The 17,919-nt window shown below is 46.6% G+C and overlaps 1 long non-coding RNA gene across 1 annotated transcript; it reads right to left on the bottom strand.

The window, feature by feature from the left end:
* Positions 1-101: 101 nt before the first annotated feature.
* LOC141967581 (uncharacterized) lies at positions 102-12,495 on the bottom strand. Its single transcript, XR_012634717.1, has 3 exons — positions 12,463-12,495; positions 1,670-1,918; positions 102-1,570 (listed from the first exon to the last, which is right to left on the bottom strand). It is a non-coding gene; the product is annotated as an uncharacterized LOC141967581 (long non-coding RNA).
* Between the last annotated feature and the right edge of the window lie 5,424 nt (positions 12,496-17,919).

The following is a 17,919-nucleotide window of genomic DNA, read 5'->3' as shown; positions in this document are numbered from 1 at the left end:
TGAAGGAAGACGCTCGTTTTCCTATTCAGCGTTTTCTCAACCTCTCCCCACAAAGACCAAACGGGCGACTAAGCACAGCAGATCGCCGGACAAAAAACCGTCGAGGGGATTTTTATCTGCATGTAGCTGCTGGGGGAGGCGGGAGGGGCTGGTGACCTTCAAGAAAACCCACCAGAAGAAAAGGCTGCGACAGGGGACGTGGGAGTCACTTTATTTATTTGGAGGTGGCCGGGTACAGCAGCGGGGCGTCCCGCCCCACGCCCCGGGGCAGCGCGGAGTGGGGGGGTCTGGCGGCGGCCGCGGGCCCGGGGCAGGGCGGTGCACGGAGCCGCTCACCTTGCCCAGCCCCTGCGCGCACTCTCCGCCGCTGCGTGTTTAAACAAAGAAAGTTGCACAACCAAAGCACATCACACCCCCCCCCCCCCCCCTCCGTTAAGGTGGCTCTCGGGGCGGGGGGGGGGCGGCGGGACGTCCCGTCTCCGCACGCTGTCACCGGCTCGTCCCCGGCTCTCGCCGCTCCCCGGCGCACTGACGCCCTTTCATTATTGCACTGCTCGCTGCGACCGTGACAGTAGTGCAACAGGGAAAGAGGGGCAGCCCGCCCGGTGGTCCCAGCGCTGGCCCAGCAGCCGCGGCCGCCCCTCGGCCTGCAGCCCGGCCGCCGGGCTGGGGGGCACGGAGGGAGAGCCCGGGGGGGGGTGGGTGGGTGGGTGTTGTTCCTGGCTTTGTCCCCGAGCTGGCCGCCTCCTCCCGGAATGATGCTGGGGGGCGTGGGGAGGTTACACCCAGGGCGGCGGCAGGGTCAGCCGTGCAGCCGGGAGGCGGCGGGCACGGCCCCGCCGGAGGGCTCCGGGCCCTCCCGCCCCGCCCCGCCCGGCCGCCGCGGGGTGACGCGCCGCAGCGGCCCCACGCCGCCCGGGGACCGGCTCGGAAAAGCCCCGCGGCAGCGGCTGCTCCGCCGCGCCCTGATCCGGCCCCCCGTCCCCTCCCACCGTCCCTTTCCCTGGGCCCCTGAGGTCCCGAAAGGGACCGCGGGGACCACCTGAAATGGAAGGCAGGGCCACCCACTCGGCCATCCCGGCTGCTGTCAAGCCCCCAGCTGATCCCTCACAAAGCAGAGAGGAGATTTAACACCCCCGTCCCTGCTCCGTTCCCACGTACCTCGGCCAACAGCTCTCGGGAAGGGCCGGCGGCAGCGCCCGGCCCCGAACAGCCCGCGGGCGGCAGGGCCCGGCCCGGCCGCGGAGCCCGGCGCGGGAGCTGGCGGGCCGTGCTGGCCGGGCAGAGACATATGAGCTTTGTTTCGAGTAGGTGATTGGGATTAGAGCCTCGGCCTCTTTGTGCTATGCTCGGCTTCGCATCGCACTGGTTTTCCGGCTGGGATCAGGCACCGAAACAGCAAGTGTGGCTATGTATCTCCTCCCATCCCTTGGTGGGTGTTTACATCATTATGTAAAACAGGCACCCTTCAAACGTCTCGGGACTCTCACTATCTTAAAACGGAGCCATGATGGGTTTCTCCGGTTTCAATCACTGCTTGTGCGTTTTAAACACGAGGCCGTTCTGAATCCTGGGTGATAGCATCAAAAATATGTCCATTACTCACAACCTGAGTCACCACAATAGCACGATTATTTGTCACAAATAACATCTCTGCACAATTACTTGCCTATCTAACAACGCTCAGCATTTCACAACTTTTCCCTTAACTCGATGGGCACATAGGATTTATTTTTCCTGCTGTGGCTTTCTTCTCTCCGTGAAGAATAACCCTCAAAAGAAAAGACCCTATAAGCAATATTGCACTACTACCCTGATCACAAAAGCAGAGGCAATATTGATAGGGTCTCATCCTTAAGGTTAGGAAGCTGGATAATGTGTCTTGCAGCAGGTGACTGGAGGGAGCTTCATTCCATGCCTGCAAATGGGGAAGGGGTAAAAAGTTAGAAAGCAGTGCACTGCCCTACGGATCACAGCACCATGTGCTCCCGGGAGGGTGGGGGCTGCAGGAATGGAGTAAACCTCCAACCCCACAGAATCTGTGCATGGGCGTAGGCTACCCCTTTCTCCCAGGACATATTTAACTCCAGAGTGGATTTTATCCAGGTTTCTATACCTCCATCCCCAGTTCTCACGTTCTTATTCTGTGTAAATTTCTCTCCTTCATTAATAACCTCAGTCAATTAGCTGCCTAGCTGTTAGAGGTTGGGAAGCGCTATTTATTTGATTAACTGATAGATGTATTTTGAACCTCTTAGTAACAGGCATCAGGCCCTCAGAGAACTTCTTTTCTAGGGCTGTCCTACTTGGAGAGCCCAATGTTTTAAAATATCCCTCCCTTCATTGGAAATCACGGGATTAAGTACACACCAAAAATTAGAAAGCGAAACAGGATCTCCAGGGCTGGCTCTCCAGCACTGACTTCACATTAATGCACACAGATTAAACAGTGTTTGGAGACGCACGCGTGTTTTGCCCTAGCTTGTTTTGTTTGGCTTTTTCTTCTCCTCCCCCCCCTCCCCAGCACCTTTTCTGTCCTAGGCTGGAAGGCACAATCTTCACCTGGGGCTGGGTTAGCGCTGAACACACTGAGAGCCACAGAAATTATTCCCTAGGAGGGGCCGAGACACCTCCTGTTTCAGGGCTGCTTTGTCAACTAAAACTCTCGTGCTGCAATCTGGCTCCCAGTTAACCTGCCCCAGTGCGTTTGTCACGTAGGAACACTTGAGAGTCCAGAGGAAGAAAACTTCATTCCCAGGCCATCCCAAACCAGGTCATGATTTTGACACTTTAAGCTTCTCTTTCCGCAGCCTGCTTTCCAGTGGATTAAATAGGAGTGTAATGGAGAGACAATCCCTTAATTCATGGATTCCTGGCTAATTTATGCATGCCACATTCATCTGGTCTTTGCCATTATAGATCCCTGGCGTTTGGCATGCTGGTGTGAGGCAGCCCTGCATCCCCTTTGATGTTGCCTGACTTGCCCAAAGCAGCCAAAAACCAAGGACATGCCAAAGAAAAGGGAACAGGGGAAGCTCCATTAATTGTTTTTCTAATGGACTGATAAACAAAATCTACAATCTGCCCCAACCCCTCACTCTCCCCATTCTTTGTGATGCTTGTTGGAAGTAAACAGGGATCTTTTTTCCACATTATTTATTTGTATTAACCTTTGCTCACACTAATTAGAAGGCCATGTTCACAGAGATTGTTGTAAGCAGCTCAGAATGAGTTTTATCAAACTTCTGTATTCTCGTTACCTTGGCAAAACCTCAGGTTTAATCCTGCCACTGCTTCTCAACAATCCCTGCAACCTAGACATCCAGTTGGACTGAGAACATAAAAAAAGACGCAACTAGACTCAGCCTTACCTTTCCATCTATTCCCGTCCAGTCTCTATTTTGTTTATTGTTTACCATGTCTTTTCCACTCTTCAGCCTCGATGTTATCTCAAACAAGACTTACACTTAATACACGCAATTTAACTTCTCCAGTGGCCCAAGAGACAAACCCACTGGCAAGTTTACAGTGGAAACGTACAACCCGCACATCAAGTGACAATACTAATGCATCAGTAGTTGGGGGGGTGCACGATTTGACAATTTCTACACAACTTAAGAATTTCAGTAGTTGCAGAAGCTACAACTGGCAGGAGAGGGTAAGGGATGTAATTAGAAACGTCAGCCACAAGTTAAGATCCAAGCAAAGGCAATTAAGTTACTTTATGTTTCTGGATCTGTGTGAGAGCCTAGACGTGTCTTAAAAATTTCCTTATCTCCAAATGGTGTATTGGCACAGGACGCCCCACACCTTCCCCCCCTCTTTTTTTCTTTTTTAACAAAACAATAAAGACTGAATCAATCTCCAGTATTCCCCTAGTTTGCAAACAATGTCCAAAGCCTGGGCTGCATTATGTCCTATAGCAGGGAGACTCTCTGGAATGTATATGGGGGTTATTTTAAAATAAACGTTTAAACACGAGATTATGAAATGCATGCTATTTATACACCAGGAGGCTCAGCATCTCTAGATATGTTTAGAAACCTCTCTCGCCTTTAATCACAGTTATAGAAACTAAATGGAAATGTCACCCAGACTAGTATGGAAATAACACTACATGTTGCTCAATAATGGAAGCTCTTTTTTTTTGGCATTATGTGGGGGGGAATCTTTTACTGTACTGGGGTCATTGCTATATGTTTAACCCCCCTTTTTCTGATGTTAGCAGACAAATAGATTGAATTGTCCTTAACAATGAAGTTTTGGGATAAATAAAGTAGTGAGCTGACTCTCTGAAGCTCAGAGGCCTCTGTCTTCTCATGAGATCAGACCTTGTCTTCCCTGGTTTAGTTTAGGAAGCCATTTCCCCTTCCCTTTGTTGCTGTTTGTTTGTTTCTTTTGTGGTTAAAGATGCCACTTGGGGCAAGCTTTTTTTTTTTTTTTTTTTTTTTTTTTTTAAATTTTCTTCTCCATTGCAACCTCACAAAACATAGCAGGGCAACAAAGCTTCAGTCCAGCCTTGTTTCCCTTGTCACAGCCATTTTACTAGCCTGAGGAAAGGACACCATTTAAAAGCCATCTTGCAATTAAATACATTATATAGTCTACGATATATTTTCTGCAGAGGAATTGACACTATTACCAAAGGTCAGAGCAAACACTTTGGTAACAGCTGTAGACTGAGAGTTGATTTAGAGTTTTCCATCCTGTTTAATAATTTTATCATTGTTTTAGAACTGGAAAGTGTTGCCTTTTTAATTTTCTCTTTTTCTTTCTATATTTTTTTTTTTTTTTAAGAGAGAGAGAAAATTCTTAGCATTCCAGTCCTGGCTCCTTAAGTCTATCTAGCAAGTTTGTACAAATCCGTCCAGAGAAAAAGGGGATTCTTGCTTCCATGCAGGAGTCAACTTGTCCAGGTGTGAGAGACTCCAGAGAGTAAGGGTTGATAATCCTTTCTGAAAACACCTTCCCAAGTGTGTTTCACCCACCGAGCTTGGGGATTCTGTCACCCACAGCCACTTATCAATACATTCCTCTCCTGAAATCAGGAGGGATTACACTCCAGAACGTCCTGCCATTTGATTCTTGCTTATAATATTTAGTTTGTGGGTTTCAATAACCCTTTTCTCAGCAGCAACATTTCCTCGGCTGGCAGAAGCCAGATCTGCGTCAGTGAGCTCCATTAAAAGGAATGACAGAGCTCCTTAAACAGCCTAGACTTTGTAACCCCACAATACGGCTTTTCTGCATGGTGTTTACCAGTGCTCTGCTGTCTGATGGAAAAAAAAAAAAAAAAAAAACTTGTGGTACTAAATGCAGGAGCAAAATAGGGCTAAATCCTATCACCTTGGAAGTGCTGATCCCACTTCTGGCCCTGCATCCAGAACAGGGCAAGTGAAAGGTCTTGTAGTTGCCTTGGCTGGGCAAGGAGCATATGTGGGGCTGATCTCAGGATCCCCCAAATAACTCTTCCCCCATGGCAGGGGACAGGCTCCCCTCGTTATACACCCCAGCTGCCCATAACCTGCCCATCCCCTTGCCTGCAGGGGTAGGGGGTGCGATTTCTCCACAGGCCCCCAAGCCCAAGTCTCTAGGGCTGGGGCCAGGGGTGCTGCAAGAAGGGAAGAAGCACCTCCTGCCCTGGCCCAGCCACCTCCCTTCCCCAAACCACCCAAGAGCGGCGAGCGCAGGAGCGACCTTAACACAGATCTAGCACTCAATGCAATGACTCAAAAAGTCCCCCAGAAAAAAAAAAAAAAAAAAAAATCCCTCTGAAAACTTAAACCATCTGATTTCACTTTCCGCTCCAATTGGTTGTGTAGCCAGGGCGCAGGTCTGGCCTCCTCCGCCACACTAATGCCCTATGTGCGCTGCCGCCACAGAGGAGGGCTCTTTTAACAAGTTTATGCAACAACAGGATGGAGGCTCTGCCGGAGCCCTTCCCCCCGCAGCCCGACCTGATTCCCCGCATTCCTCCCGCGCCCTCCCCCTCCGACCCAACTGGAGACAAACTCTGGCATCTCCACACACATGCAAATGGTTTCCCTTGCACAAATACAGACTCCTGAAGGGGCCTTTGCTTCCGAATCCCCCCCTCTTTTTTTTTTTTTTTTTTGCTTTCCTCCAGTGCTTTTTTTTTTTTTTTTTTTTGCACTGTTACATTCCTCAGCCAGGCAGGGTTAAAAAAAAAAAAAAAAAAAAAAAGAGAAAGAGAGAGTGGGGAAGGGAGGGCTTGGAATGTGTAACCTCCATCCCAGGCCCAAATCTGCAGGGAACCCCGTGCTCGCTCCCCACATCCCCGGGGCCTGCCAGGCAGAGAGCTGGCGCTCAGGGAAGGGCCCTCCGTGGGCTCCGTTGCCCCAGTCGGAGCCAGGAGGCCTCAGAAGGTGTCCCCTCACCCTCTGCAAATGAGATAGAGTCCTTGTCACCACACAGGCCTTTCCCTGTACCACACACCTCAAATCCCCCCCACGCCCAGGGGAGGTTTTCAAGTGTAGCGACCATATTATTTTTAAAGACATAACTTTACACAGGAAAACAAGTATGCATCTATTCCCCCTGTGATTTCTCCACCTCCAAACAAGGCAGGCTCACACATCCGAGAGGCCATCTTACAGCCCAGCATCAGCCCCACCAAGGCTTTCACTAGCACTTATTTCCACTCTCCAATGGGCTCCACGAGCACGCACACACACACACACACACACAGAACAAAGCACTGCCCCGCTCCAAGGTGGCTTCCAGCTCCTCGCTGGTCCACCCTCCTTCCCGTCTTCCTTGGCCAGGGGCAGTGAAGGGCCCCTCACGCTTCCACTCTGGTCACTCTTGCGCTCCCATTGATGGTGGGGGGAAAGACACCCCCCCCAGCAGAGCCCTTACAGATTTCATTCTCTCCTACTTTTTAATTAATCAAAAATTAGGAGGAGAGGAAAGTGCCAAAGCTAAACAGGCCTCCCTGTTCCTTAACACACACAAAAATGGCAACCGTGCTACAATGCGGAGATGGATGAAAAGAAAAGCTCTAGAGAAAGGGAGCCATGGCGGCTCAGGTTACCTCCACTGAGGCCTGGGAGCCGTACCGCATCCGCCACCAGCACCGCGCCTCCGGTTCAGGCGCGGAGGCTTAGCCTTCTCCTCTGGGCGTGAAAAGGAGACAGGCTTCAGATCCTCACCAGAAACAGAGGGACTGAAAAGGTGTCTTTTGTTTGCTCCCTCATTCATTGAAGAACTGGAGAGCGTTATTGAGGATTCGGCTTCCCCTTGTCCCTCTAAAATGGGACACACACCCCCCGTCAGGATGAGGTCCTCCATTTTCCGCCTCCCCATGACTCGCTCACTAGCACACCCCGGCCTGGTTTGGGATGTGCAGTGCAATCTGAAAACACTCCTTTACCTAGATTTGATTTCCAATATGACGGCTCTCCCCACCCCCACCCTTTGCTCCCAAGGTAACAGCTCAAGGCTTCAGGGAAAAAAAAAAAAAAAAAAAGAGAGAGAGAGAGGAAGGTCCCATCCCCCAGCCCTCCAAACCCCTTTCTTAGCAGCTGCAAGGGAAAATACCACATCTGCCTCCAACTACACCACGAGTGACAGTCACCAACATATTGTTATTTAAAGATCAATTCTGAATGCAATATTCCAGTTCCTAGGCCTACATCATCCCTGCGTCTCTCAGACTCATTCCACGTTGCTATTGGGAAGTACAGGGAAAGATTGTCTTTCAAAACCTATCGATTATTATTTAGGTGCCTTCTATTTTTTTTTAATGAAAATGAAAGTATCAATATTGCTTTAATCTTAACAGTAATTCCTCTAAAAGTGAAATACGATGGAACTTGAAAAAATGTATCAATAGGAAGCAAAAATTAAATTGCCTGTGAATACGTGTATATATTAAAGCCACCAAATTCTATACACAACAATAACATCCTTAGGTTCATAAAACTCTAATTTTTAAAGCAGTAGAAAGAAAATATTCAAACCTGGTCAGGATATTTTTAAATGTGGTGATTGCTCTAAAGGAGGACAAGAGGGCTTTAAAATGTGAATAGGCCAGCTTTTTATTTTACAACTTGGACACACAAACCCATGCTAGTGGCAGAAAGGGCAATCCATTTTGTACACTGAAGCAGTCAAAAAGGGGAACAAAACCCAAGGTATTTCCATACAGACCACTGAACCTAAACACAAAACAAACAAACAAACACAAGGGTAGGGATTTTTTTTGGCAATTTCTACATGATCTTGACATTTTAACGCTCGCTCAAGCCTTTGCGGTGGGGGGAAGAAATCAGAGTAGGGGGCTGGTTCCCTACTAAAATGCATTAAATAACTACAGAATCCCATAATGTCAGGGGCTGGGTGTGCAACAGTAACTGATCATAAAGGATGTATTAGGACTGGAACCAAATGCTTTGACAATATTATTGCACTGCTTTATTTGTGCAGACAGTAGTGCAACATTGTCAGAGCCAGCGATACCAGCAGCCACTGTCACGTTCTGCACAGCTGTCCCTGCATCCTTTTGTAAGGGACTGTTACATTACAGTGTTAACCACAATAACGTTTTTATGTTTAGCCCCAATAAAACTCTGCATGATGAAGTTTATTTGCAATCGTAATTAGGCAAGGTAAAAAAAAAAACAACAACAACAAAAAGTTAGTTTTAAAAAAATGACAGAGGAAAAAAAAGAGAGAGAGAGAAAGACCACTGTTAGTATGGCTTGTTAAACAAACCATTCAAGTCTTGCTATATGCCCAGTATATCTAGGCACAGTACGTTATAAAGGTTTTATACAAATTATTTTGCTACAGTAATGGAGAATAGAAGAACAAGGGACATAATTTAGCATCCCCAAATGTATGTGTTTCCATAAAAACCAAATTGGTCAGTCAATGAATCTGAACTACGTAATTTAAATAAATCACAGAAAGTGCCAGCCCTTTCCTGTGCCTTCAAAAGTTTTCTTAATTGTGCTGTGTATTTTATGGAGGTTGACCAGTTCAGATGAAAAAGACTGATGTGTGTGTATATAGAATGGTATAAATACACAGTGCTTTGATTTGCTATGGAAAATGTTACAGAAATGATGAGACCTGCGTACAAAAATACCTAGCGCCTGTGCTTCAATCTCACACATATCTGTGTGTCACCACTCAAAATTCACAGTATAAACACCACAGATTCTTAGAAACAAATCAACATCATTAAATCCCTATAGACATTGATAGGGACCACCTTAAACATATAGGGGAAAGTTTCTATAAGGGGAAGAACTATAAAGAAATCATTATAAAATTTCAATGTAGATATTGTATGGAAGTGTGTAGAAATTAATAATTAATAACTCACGAGTTATTGGTAAACAAAGCAGGTAATGTGATGCCTTGAAAGCTCCCAGAAATGTTTGGAGCTTACGTTTTAAATGGAATGTGTTTAAATTATTCCAGCCCATTTTTGTAGAAAGACATATAGAAATGTATATCCCAGAATCTCTCTCCTTATTTAAAACCACTCCCACATGTATAAAACCTTATTTCACACACGTGCATAAATACACTGGAGGAGGCATCTATTTTAGGGTTGTTTGCCCACTCTGAAGAGGGTGGGCTGCTAAAGGGGGTCATGTTTCTGCCAGCCAATGCCCTTTTAATATTGCACTGCTCATCATAATTGCCAGTAGTACAACAGAAAAAGGGCTCTGGACAACAGCATACTTCAGAGACTTTCCGAAATAAATGATAAATCAGTTAGAAACTTCTCCAAGTGATGGCCTTCTGTGCATGATTTACTCTAAAACAGATTGTTACATTCAAAAAAAAGGAGTTTTTTCAACAACCGCATTGATTCAATGTCATTCTTTAAAATTAGATCTTAATATTTCACAACTGCATCTTGAATTAACTTCAGCAAGAACTTAGATAAGCATGTTTTAGGGACTTTTTTTTTTTTTTTCCTTCTTCTAAAGGTAAATGTATTGCATTAGAGCATGTGAAAGCAAAGACCAAAATTGGGATTGTCCTCCTTGCATTTCAGCACCCCAGTATTTTACAAAAGTAGGTGTAATGAATCAGATTAAACATTATCTTAAAGACACAATGGAGGAGAAGTTCATATCCTTACTACTGCTTTCATCTGAATCATCTGCTAAAATATTTGGTATTCATTACATACGTGCTTGCTAGTAGCTTAAATTATTTTACTTTTAATTGCTAAGGAAGTCTTGCAATTTTACACAAGCATCTAAACAAGCCTTCAAAACAACTGCCATCCAGGAGTGAGAAACCTTTAAAAATCATCTACTTGCATCATGAAAACATCACTATTGTAATTTTTCCTTTTTCAAAAAGAATATATGGGTAGTAAGGAGAAAACAGCAGTTAATCATTACAAATCAGACATTCCAAATAATTTTAGAAATAAGTAACATTTAAAAGTCAACTTGTTAGTCTTTAGGCTTCAAACTGTTTACCATTTGTTTCTCTAAACAATTTCAAACTTAAAGCTGGAAAATGTAACTGTTAAATAAGAATCACTTGAAAAATTATAAAACACTTTGATTTCAAACTTCAAAGAATGCAAAGAAATTCTATGCAAAGAAATCCAAACTTGATAACAACTTTCCATAAACTGTATAGACAAGTAAGAATTGTACCAAATGCTAAAATGAATTAAACTGATTCAAGTCTGGGGGAGTTTGGGCTAAGTGAGAAAATGCACTAAATGAATTCTAGTTGTCAGTTTTTCATAGTAGTATTAACAAAAAGCCAATTGATTTGGAAATGTCCCAACCCAATTAGAATCTTAAACTGTACCATCATTATTTTCCAATTTAATTTTTCCTCCTTTTTTTTGTACAGTAGTTTATCCCTAATCCAGAAACCGAGACTAGTGTGGAAATGTTTAAAAAAATAAAGAAAAAAAGGGGGGAAAAAAAGAAAGAGAGAAAGAAGGAAGGAAAGAAAAAGAAAAGGAAAAGAAAACCAGGAGTAAGAACGTGCTTTAGACTTCAGGAAGTTTTTTTTTTTTTAATTCCAGAGCCCCAGGTTTGTGTTCGAGGGTACGAGCTTTCCTTACACAACTCGAAGACCACACACTGGAGGGAAACGGAGCGGAATTGGGGCAAAGTGCAAGAATGCCAAAGAAACACTTTGGGCTGCGCACCCTGGTTTATTGCAAAAACTCTGGACTATTTAAGCAAAGCATTAGTTTTACGAGATTTAAATATTAAGCCAATATAAATACTGGCTGGAGATAGCATGTGACTTATTGCCTCGCTCTTTGGGGGCTTTAAGAAAAAAAATAAAATAAAGAGGGGCGTTCTAAACGGGGATCTTTTAGCAAAACAATTCTACATGGTATCTAGAGACAGGAGTTTTGCTGCGTTTAAAACCGGGAATAGTATTTTCCACGAGGAGCTGTGTGGCACAATGAGCGGGCGGCACACGCGAGCCCTCCCGTGAAACACAATCCTCGGCGCGGGGCTGGGGGTGGGGAGGGAGCGGGCTCGGCTCCGGCGGCCACAATTTGATTCGTGGGATCCCACTCAATTTCTCAGAAGTGTTTGCATAGGTGAAATGTTTGAGAGAGGAGGGGAAAAAAAAAAAAAAAAAAAAAAAAAAATAGCTCACCACTATCTAGAGATTTTCAGCCAAGCCTGCCAGCAACCGTCTCTCGCAGTACTTGTGCGGCACTTCGCGCACGGACGATGCAGACCCGCACCCGTCCCCTCCGCTCCCTCCATTTTCGGCGGACACAGACAGCGATTTCCCACTCCTGCCGCCCGCAAGTTTTATTCCCGGCCCCGCTGCCGCCCGAGGCGGCTCCGCCGCCGGCTCGCTGCAAGCCCTCGGATCGATCGCACGCCAGAGAGCAAACCGACCGGCGAGAACTTCGCCGGGGAAACCGCTACAGTTGGGAAAGGGGGAGGAAAAGGCTCCCGCGCCCGCCCGCTCCGCCGGGAAAGCTCTCCGGGAAGCGCCCGGCCCCGCCGGGGAGCCCCCGCTCGGGAGGAGGGCGAGGGGCGCCGCCGGCGAGCAGGGCCCCCCCGCCCCGCTCTCCCCGCCGCCGCCCACCCCCCCCCCCCCCCGCCCGGGCGGGGGCACCTCTCGGCCCGCTGCCGCTCGCCCCGCGGGCCATTGTCAGAGCCGCGGTGGCGGCGCGCCCCGCCGTCACCCCGCAACCCCCCCCCCCGCTCCGGGGCCCGCAGCTCCCGCCATTTCCGCCCGGGCGGGCGGATGCGGCGGCGCGGGCCGGCGGGCCCCGCGGTACCTGGCGGCGGGAGGGACGGCTCCCCGCGCCGCGGGGGGGAAAGTTGCCAAAAGAGGCGCAAAAGAGGTGGCGAGAGCGGCGCGGGCCGGCCGCCCGCCCCCGTGCCCCCGCCGCCGGCCGCCGCCGCACCGGCCGCGCCTCGGCGTCGCTCCCTGCTCGACCGAAACGTGGGCAAAGCCTCCGGTACCAACCTCATGGCCTCCCCGCTCCAGCCTCCATCTTTGACTAGTTGACATTCAGCTCCTGCCTGACCAACTCCTCATTAGCATACCTCCCCCGCCATTGGCTCGCCCCTGCGCTAGTCTTTGCCACCGCCTCCGCCATTGGCTCCCGGGGAGGATATTTAAAAATATTATCCCCTCGCCCATTGGCGGACGGGTGCTCACGTCACGGCACGCTCTTTATTTTAACAATGAATGCACAAACACATTCTTCCATTCACAAATTTTTTTTTTTTTTTCAGTAGTTTGCCCGCCTTTTCTCCAACTACATTTTCATTGATTTTTTGTTTCAACTGAGGGGGTCCCGGTTGTAAACAGATAAATCAAAGGCGAACAGAGGGGGGACCTGAGCAAATATTATTTTCTCTCTCTTTCTCTCTTTTGTTCGGCAGCGCTGGTGTTGGGGGAACAAAACTGATCCCCAGCGGTCCCGGACCGGAGAGGTGTGGTCGCGGGGGGGCTGCTCTGCCCGAGAGGTTGCAGCTATTTTGTGTCTATTTCGGTTTCAAAGCTCGACCCTCTTTCCGAAAAGCAAGCTCTGTCCGGGCTAAACAAATCGCTAAATTTGTGGAACCGTGAACAGGGATTCCTGCTGTAGTTGGGGAGCGTTTGCTGGGGGGCCTGCGTGGGTGCCTGCCCCCGGGGGCGGCTGCTCCCCTCCCGCGCGGACCGGCGGCGCGGACGGCCACGCTCCCCTCCCGCAGCCGCGCTCCCCGCGGGCTGAGCCAAGCAGGGGATTTAATTGTGACCGACTAAAACACACCAGGTCACTTCAGTGCACTTTCATGACAACAAGAGCTTTTCCTTTTGTACACGCGGTTGAGCTGAAATCAGGCGATATCAAAGTTTAAGGGCTGGGGAGGGAGCTCTCTAGTATTTCTCTTGCCCTGCAAATTGTAAAACACAGGAATCGTTGAAAAATGAATACACAAAGACTGAGGAGTCATTGAGAGACAGTCTCTCTCACAGGGAAATGTCTTGGTGGGTTTCTTTTTGGAAAAGATTTCTGCCATATTGTTAACTAACAAACTCACAACTGTGCAGTTGCTTCCCCTTTAACATACACAGTTCCTTCTGTGGAATCAGCTCTTCAACAATTGATTTCAACAGATGTTTGTAAAATGAAAATGTTTTCATACTCCAGTGAGACAAACTTAGCAGCAAAGGAACCGGGTAAGCTGTGAAAAAGCAATACACTTTCATGGGTAAAAAGGCTTGTGCTTCCCGCACCCCCCCCCCCCCAAGCCAACCCTGTATTTACTGGCATTTTACTAAGTAATCTGTCTTTGAGAAAAGTATATTCCTCTCTAAACTGTTGAATTATTTTAATTTAAAAATATTTTTTCCTTTCAGTTGTTAGCTACCTTCATACCAAATCCAACCCCAAAATATAACTTGTGTGCGTGTGAACTAGAATTTACATATACAAGAAAAAGGATATTAGCTATTTTTAAAAATAAACTAAACTTCCTTTGTATCTATTCTTGGGCTTGGGAGTTGGTTCTGATTTGGATATTTTCTCCATATATGTATGCATACATGTGCATAGCTCCCCGCGCACAAATATTGAACCCAAGTTGTAAATGCTGGATCTGGGTATTAATGGGTGGGGACTTGGAGCAGTGGATCTCTGGCAGTGTTTTTGGAGATGGGAGAGAAGGGCAGTGGGCTGTGAAATCACACATTCCTGTCCAATGGAGCTGAAATAATGGTATTGTTCTCTGGAAAAGAGGTTGCTTTTCTCTTCTCCATTCTTCCCCTGATCTGCAGGGACCTGATTGTGCAGTTAATCAGCAAAAAAGCGTTTGATGTAAGGCAGGGCGTGAATTCAAAAGGGCCAGGGGGGATTCAAGAGGGATTCTTCTGTCTGTTAGAAAATGTTTTTCTGATTTCAAAATGGTAGACATTTGAAAAGCTGCACTGGTCTCTCTTCAGAGATCTGAGTTCGTAGTAGGTACCAGCACTAATTATATCGCTTCCTTTGTGGGTTTGACACTTTACTGCTGGAAAAAAAAAAAAAAAAAAAAAAAAAAAAAGTAGATATCTTACAGCAAAAAAGAAAGATGTCCTTCCTGGAGCAAAGGTGAGCCCCTATATCCCTGCAGTTAATTCCTCCAGCTTGCTATCAGTCGCCAGAGAGTCTCCTTATGACTGCCTTGCTAAAAGTTTAGCATCGCACGACTCAGAGTAAAATAAAGCCCGTGGGGAGCAGGTAAGAACTAAGTTGGTTTTGTAGCTCTTTTTGGTGACCTGTGTCCTGAGCATGACATGCACCTCCCCGAATCTTTAAACATAGCAGCTTTCCTGTCCCACACTGACTTGTCCGTAAATCTTTCCTTGCCAGCCTTGTCTTGAATGCCAAGAATATTTGAAGCATGTTTCTTATTTCAGTGTGGTCGTTTCCCAAACTTTTTAACAAAATGTTTTCTGCCGATTTCTGCTGTTGTATACACACAACATCCTGCTATCTTTCCTGTGCACAGCGTCTATACATATGTAAATATGTAAATTCATTGCTATCCCTTTACTTAATATATTATTATAGCTACACAGGAAATGACACATCCTAGAGAAAGGCAACTGCCTTGGATGTTTACGTGAAAAATGTGTAACTTTACAGCAAGCTCTGAACGGGTTTGTCAATTTAATTTTGGCCAAACTGTAAATAAAGTTAATGGAGGGTCCCCACCACCAGTCCTTGGTCCCCAGCCCCAGCTCTGTCGCTGTGTACCACAGCCCTTGCCACGGGGCTCCTGCCCGCTCTGCCAGAGGAGGTTGCTCTGCTGTGGTGCCGGATTGATTGATTTAATTTGTGTGTTTCAGCGCTGGGGAACATTGGGGAATTCCTTGGATGTTTTTTGGGTGTTGTTTTGCTGCAAATGTGCAGTTGTGCTCTACCCTCCCTTTGGAAAGGAAGGCTGAGAAAAGACATTTGTTCTGCTGTAGTTTGCTTTAAAGAAGGGCTTCTTGCAAACGTCCAATGCTGGAGAAGAATGGCGTTTTTATCATTTTTAAACATCAAGGAGGGGAGGGAGAAAAGCTGATTTTTTTTTTTTTTTTTCTCTCCAGATCTTGGGGTGTTTTTGCAGTGTAACTCAATCTGATGTCACTGGGGGTGGAGTCACCGCTGCGTTTGCTTAAACTGGAGCTGCCTCAGTTCAAGGCCTTGTGGCTGAAAGTTCTTAAATCTGTGGCAGACAGGCATGACTATTCCTTAATGAGACCCCTGCTGCAATAACGCGTTTTTTATTTTAATCAGCTTCTTAATGCTATTAATTACGATTTCTTTCATAACACTCTTCCCATCTGCAAGGTTAACGTAGTCCCACACGAACAGCACAGTAACACACTCCACCATTATCGTCTGTGTGAAAACACATGTACAAACTCATATAAAACCTTCTTAATTAGGTCTTGAACATACATATGCTTTGTGAGTGTGGGTGACAGACAGAATCAAAGAGAAGAGAGGAGAGCAAGAAAAATTTCACAGAAGTTTCCAAAGATATTTACAGAGGCTGTTATAAATTAACTTTAAAATCCATCCTTGTGGAAGATTGCTACATTTAGGAAGGATAGATTTGATTTTTGTGTTTTGTCTTTTATTCCCAACTCCCTAGCTGCAAACATTTGCTCCTGTGGACAAAACTATAAGGTTGGATTCAAAATGAATTGATAAAACTCCATGGGAGACAGGAACAAATAGATTCATAAAATGTTCACAGGGCAGCATTGACTAGTAATGTTTAGACTTAAACAGATTGGACTTTTGGTTTGCCTCAACTTCACAAAAATCACTGCCACTCCTTCAGAGAGGCTAGAAATCAAAGTCACCTCTGAGCTCATTTAAAATCATAATTCTCTTCTAATTTGGCACTGCTACCGTGGCTTTTCTTTTCTAACACACAAACTTGAAAAATTAAGGGGACTCTTTATTTAAACAATGATCTGAATGATCCTAAAATTTTCCCCTAAAATATGTGAAATTTCACCATTCCCTTATTTTTACCCAAGTAGTTTACAAAAAAGTTTTATTTGAGTGGGCTTTGATTCAGACACATGGAAATAAAACAGTTTAAAATTCCTCTATGTATGTGTATCTCTAGCCACATATATGTGTCTATATATCACTCAAATTCAAATTGTTCTTTATTTTTTTCCCCCAGATTCTTAAAGGTTTTCAACAAATGCAGCTGTTAAAGGATTTTTTAAATGAAAAAATACTTTTAAAAGCACTATTCACAACAAAAGGCATTCCCTGAAACATTTTAGTAATTTAAAAGCTGTCAGAAACGATTTCTAAAAGTTTTAAACTCACACAAACTTACCCCTCCCAACACATCTTTATTTAGATGAAACAATCGTTTTAGTGTGGTAAAATTGCAATATTTTCTTACATTTTCCTATCTGCAGGACTGAAAATAAGAAAGGCAGAGATATCTCCTTGTTTCTTTCGTTAAAAATAAATAACCTTAATCATTTCCTAGCTAGCAGATGGCCAAAAATACCTTACGTGTTTCCATAAACATATCCAATCGATAGCTTCAAAAGTGATTGAATGTAATCAAAATGCAGTCAGCCCAAAGAGCTCAAATCTCTGCTGATCAAACCTCTACAAAGCAGGCTCTTGTGCTCGGTTTGACAGTGTCCGAGAGGGAGGGGAACATGAATGAGAAAAACAGTCACTAAATGCAAGTTATGAATGAGGGATTGGATGGGAGGGAAAAAAAAAAAAAAAAAAAGAAAAAAAAAAAGAGGAGAGACACATCTAATGCAAAACTCAGTTTAATTCCATAGGTTTTACATTGATGTGAATTTTCCCTCGGATCCCACCGCCTCTGCGGACTCGTAGTTGAAAACATCTCTAGCCCAAACCCCAATAAACATCCTCGCTGCGGGAAAGAGGGGCATTGTGCTTGTTGGCTCACATTTTCTTCTCCCCCCTCTTTACTCGTCCCCCATCTCTCCCCCCTCCCTCTTTTGTAAATCAGAATGAGGAGGTTTTATAGTGAGTCTAATTCTCACTCCCTCCATTTCCTTCCTTTCTGCATTTTTTATCCCCCTTCCACCCCGCCCCTCCCCTGCCTGCAGCCCTGGTATTGATTAACCACTTCGCTGCTCCCCCTCCGCGCCGCGGCCGCTGCCTCCCGCAGCCCAGCCCCGCTCCGCTCCGCACCGCGGCCGGGGGGGGGGACGCGGCCGAGGCCGCCCCGGGGCCGGTGGGCAGGACGCGGGGCCGGGGCTGTCCCGGGGCGGCCTCCCAGCGCCCGGAGCCGGCCCGGCGCTCCCGCCGCTCCCGGCCGGCCCTTTGAAGTCCGTCGTACTTGACGGTATTTAATGAGGCTGGCTGCAGCGCCGGCGGTGCCCGGCCGGCTCCGGGCGCGGGGAGAAGTGGTACAACAAACCGCCACCGACCCCAGCGGGGGG

The sequence above is a fragment of the Athene noctua genome, chromosome 17, assembly GCF_965140245.1.
Source record: "Athene noctua chromosome 17, bAthNoc1.hap1.1, whole genome shotgun sequence".
NCBI classification, from domain to species: Eukaryota; Metazoa; Chordata; class Aves; order Strigiformes; family Strigidae; genus Athene; species Athene noctua.
This window is presented reverse-complemented; position numbering and strand designations above follow the sequence as displayed.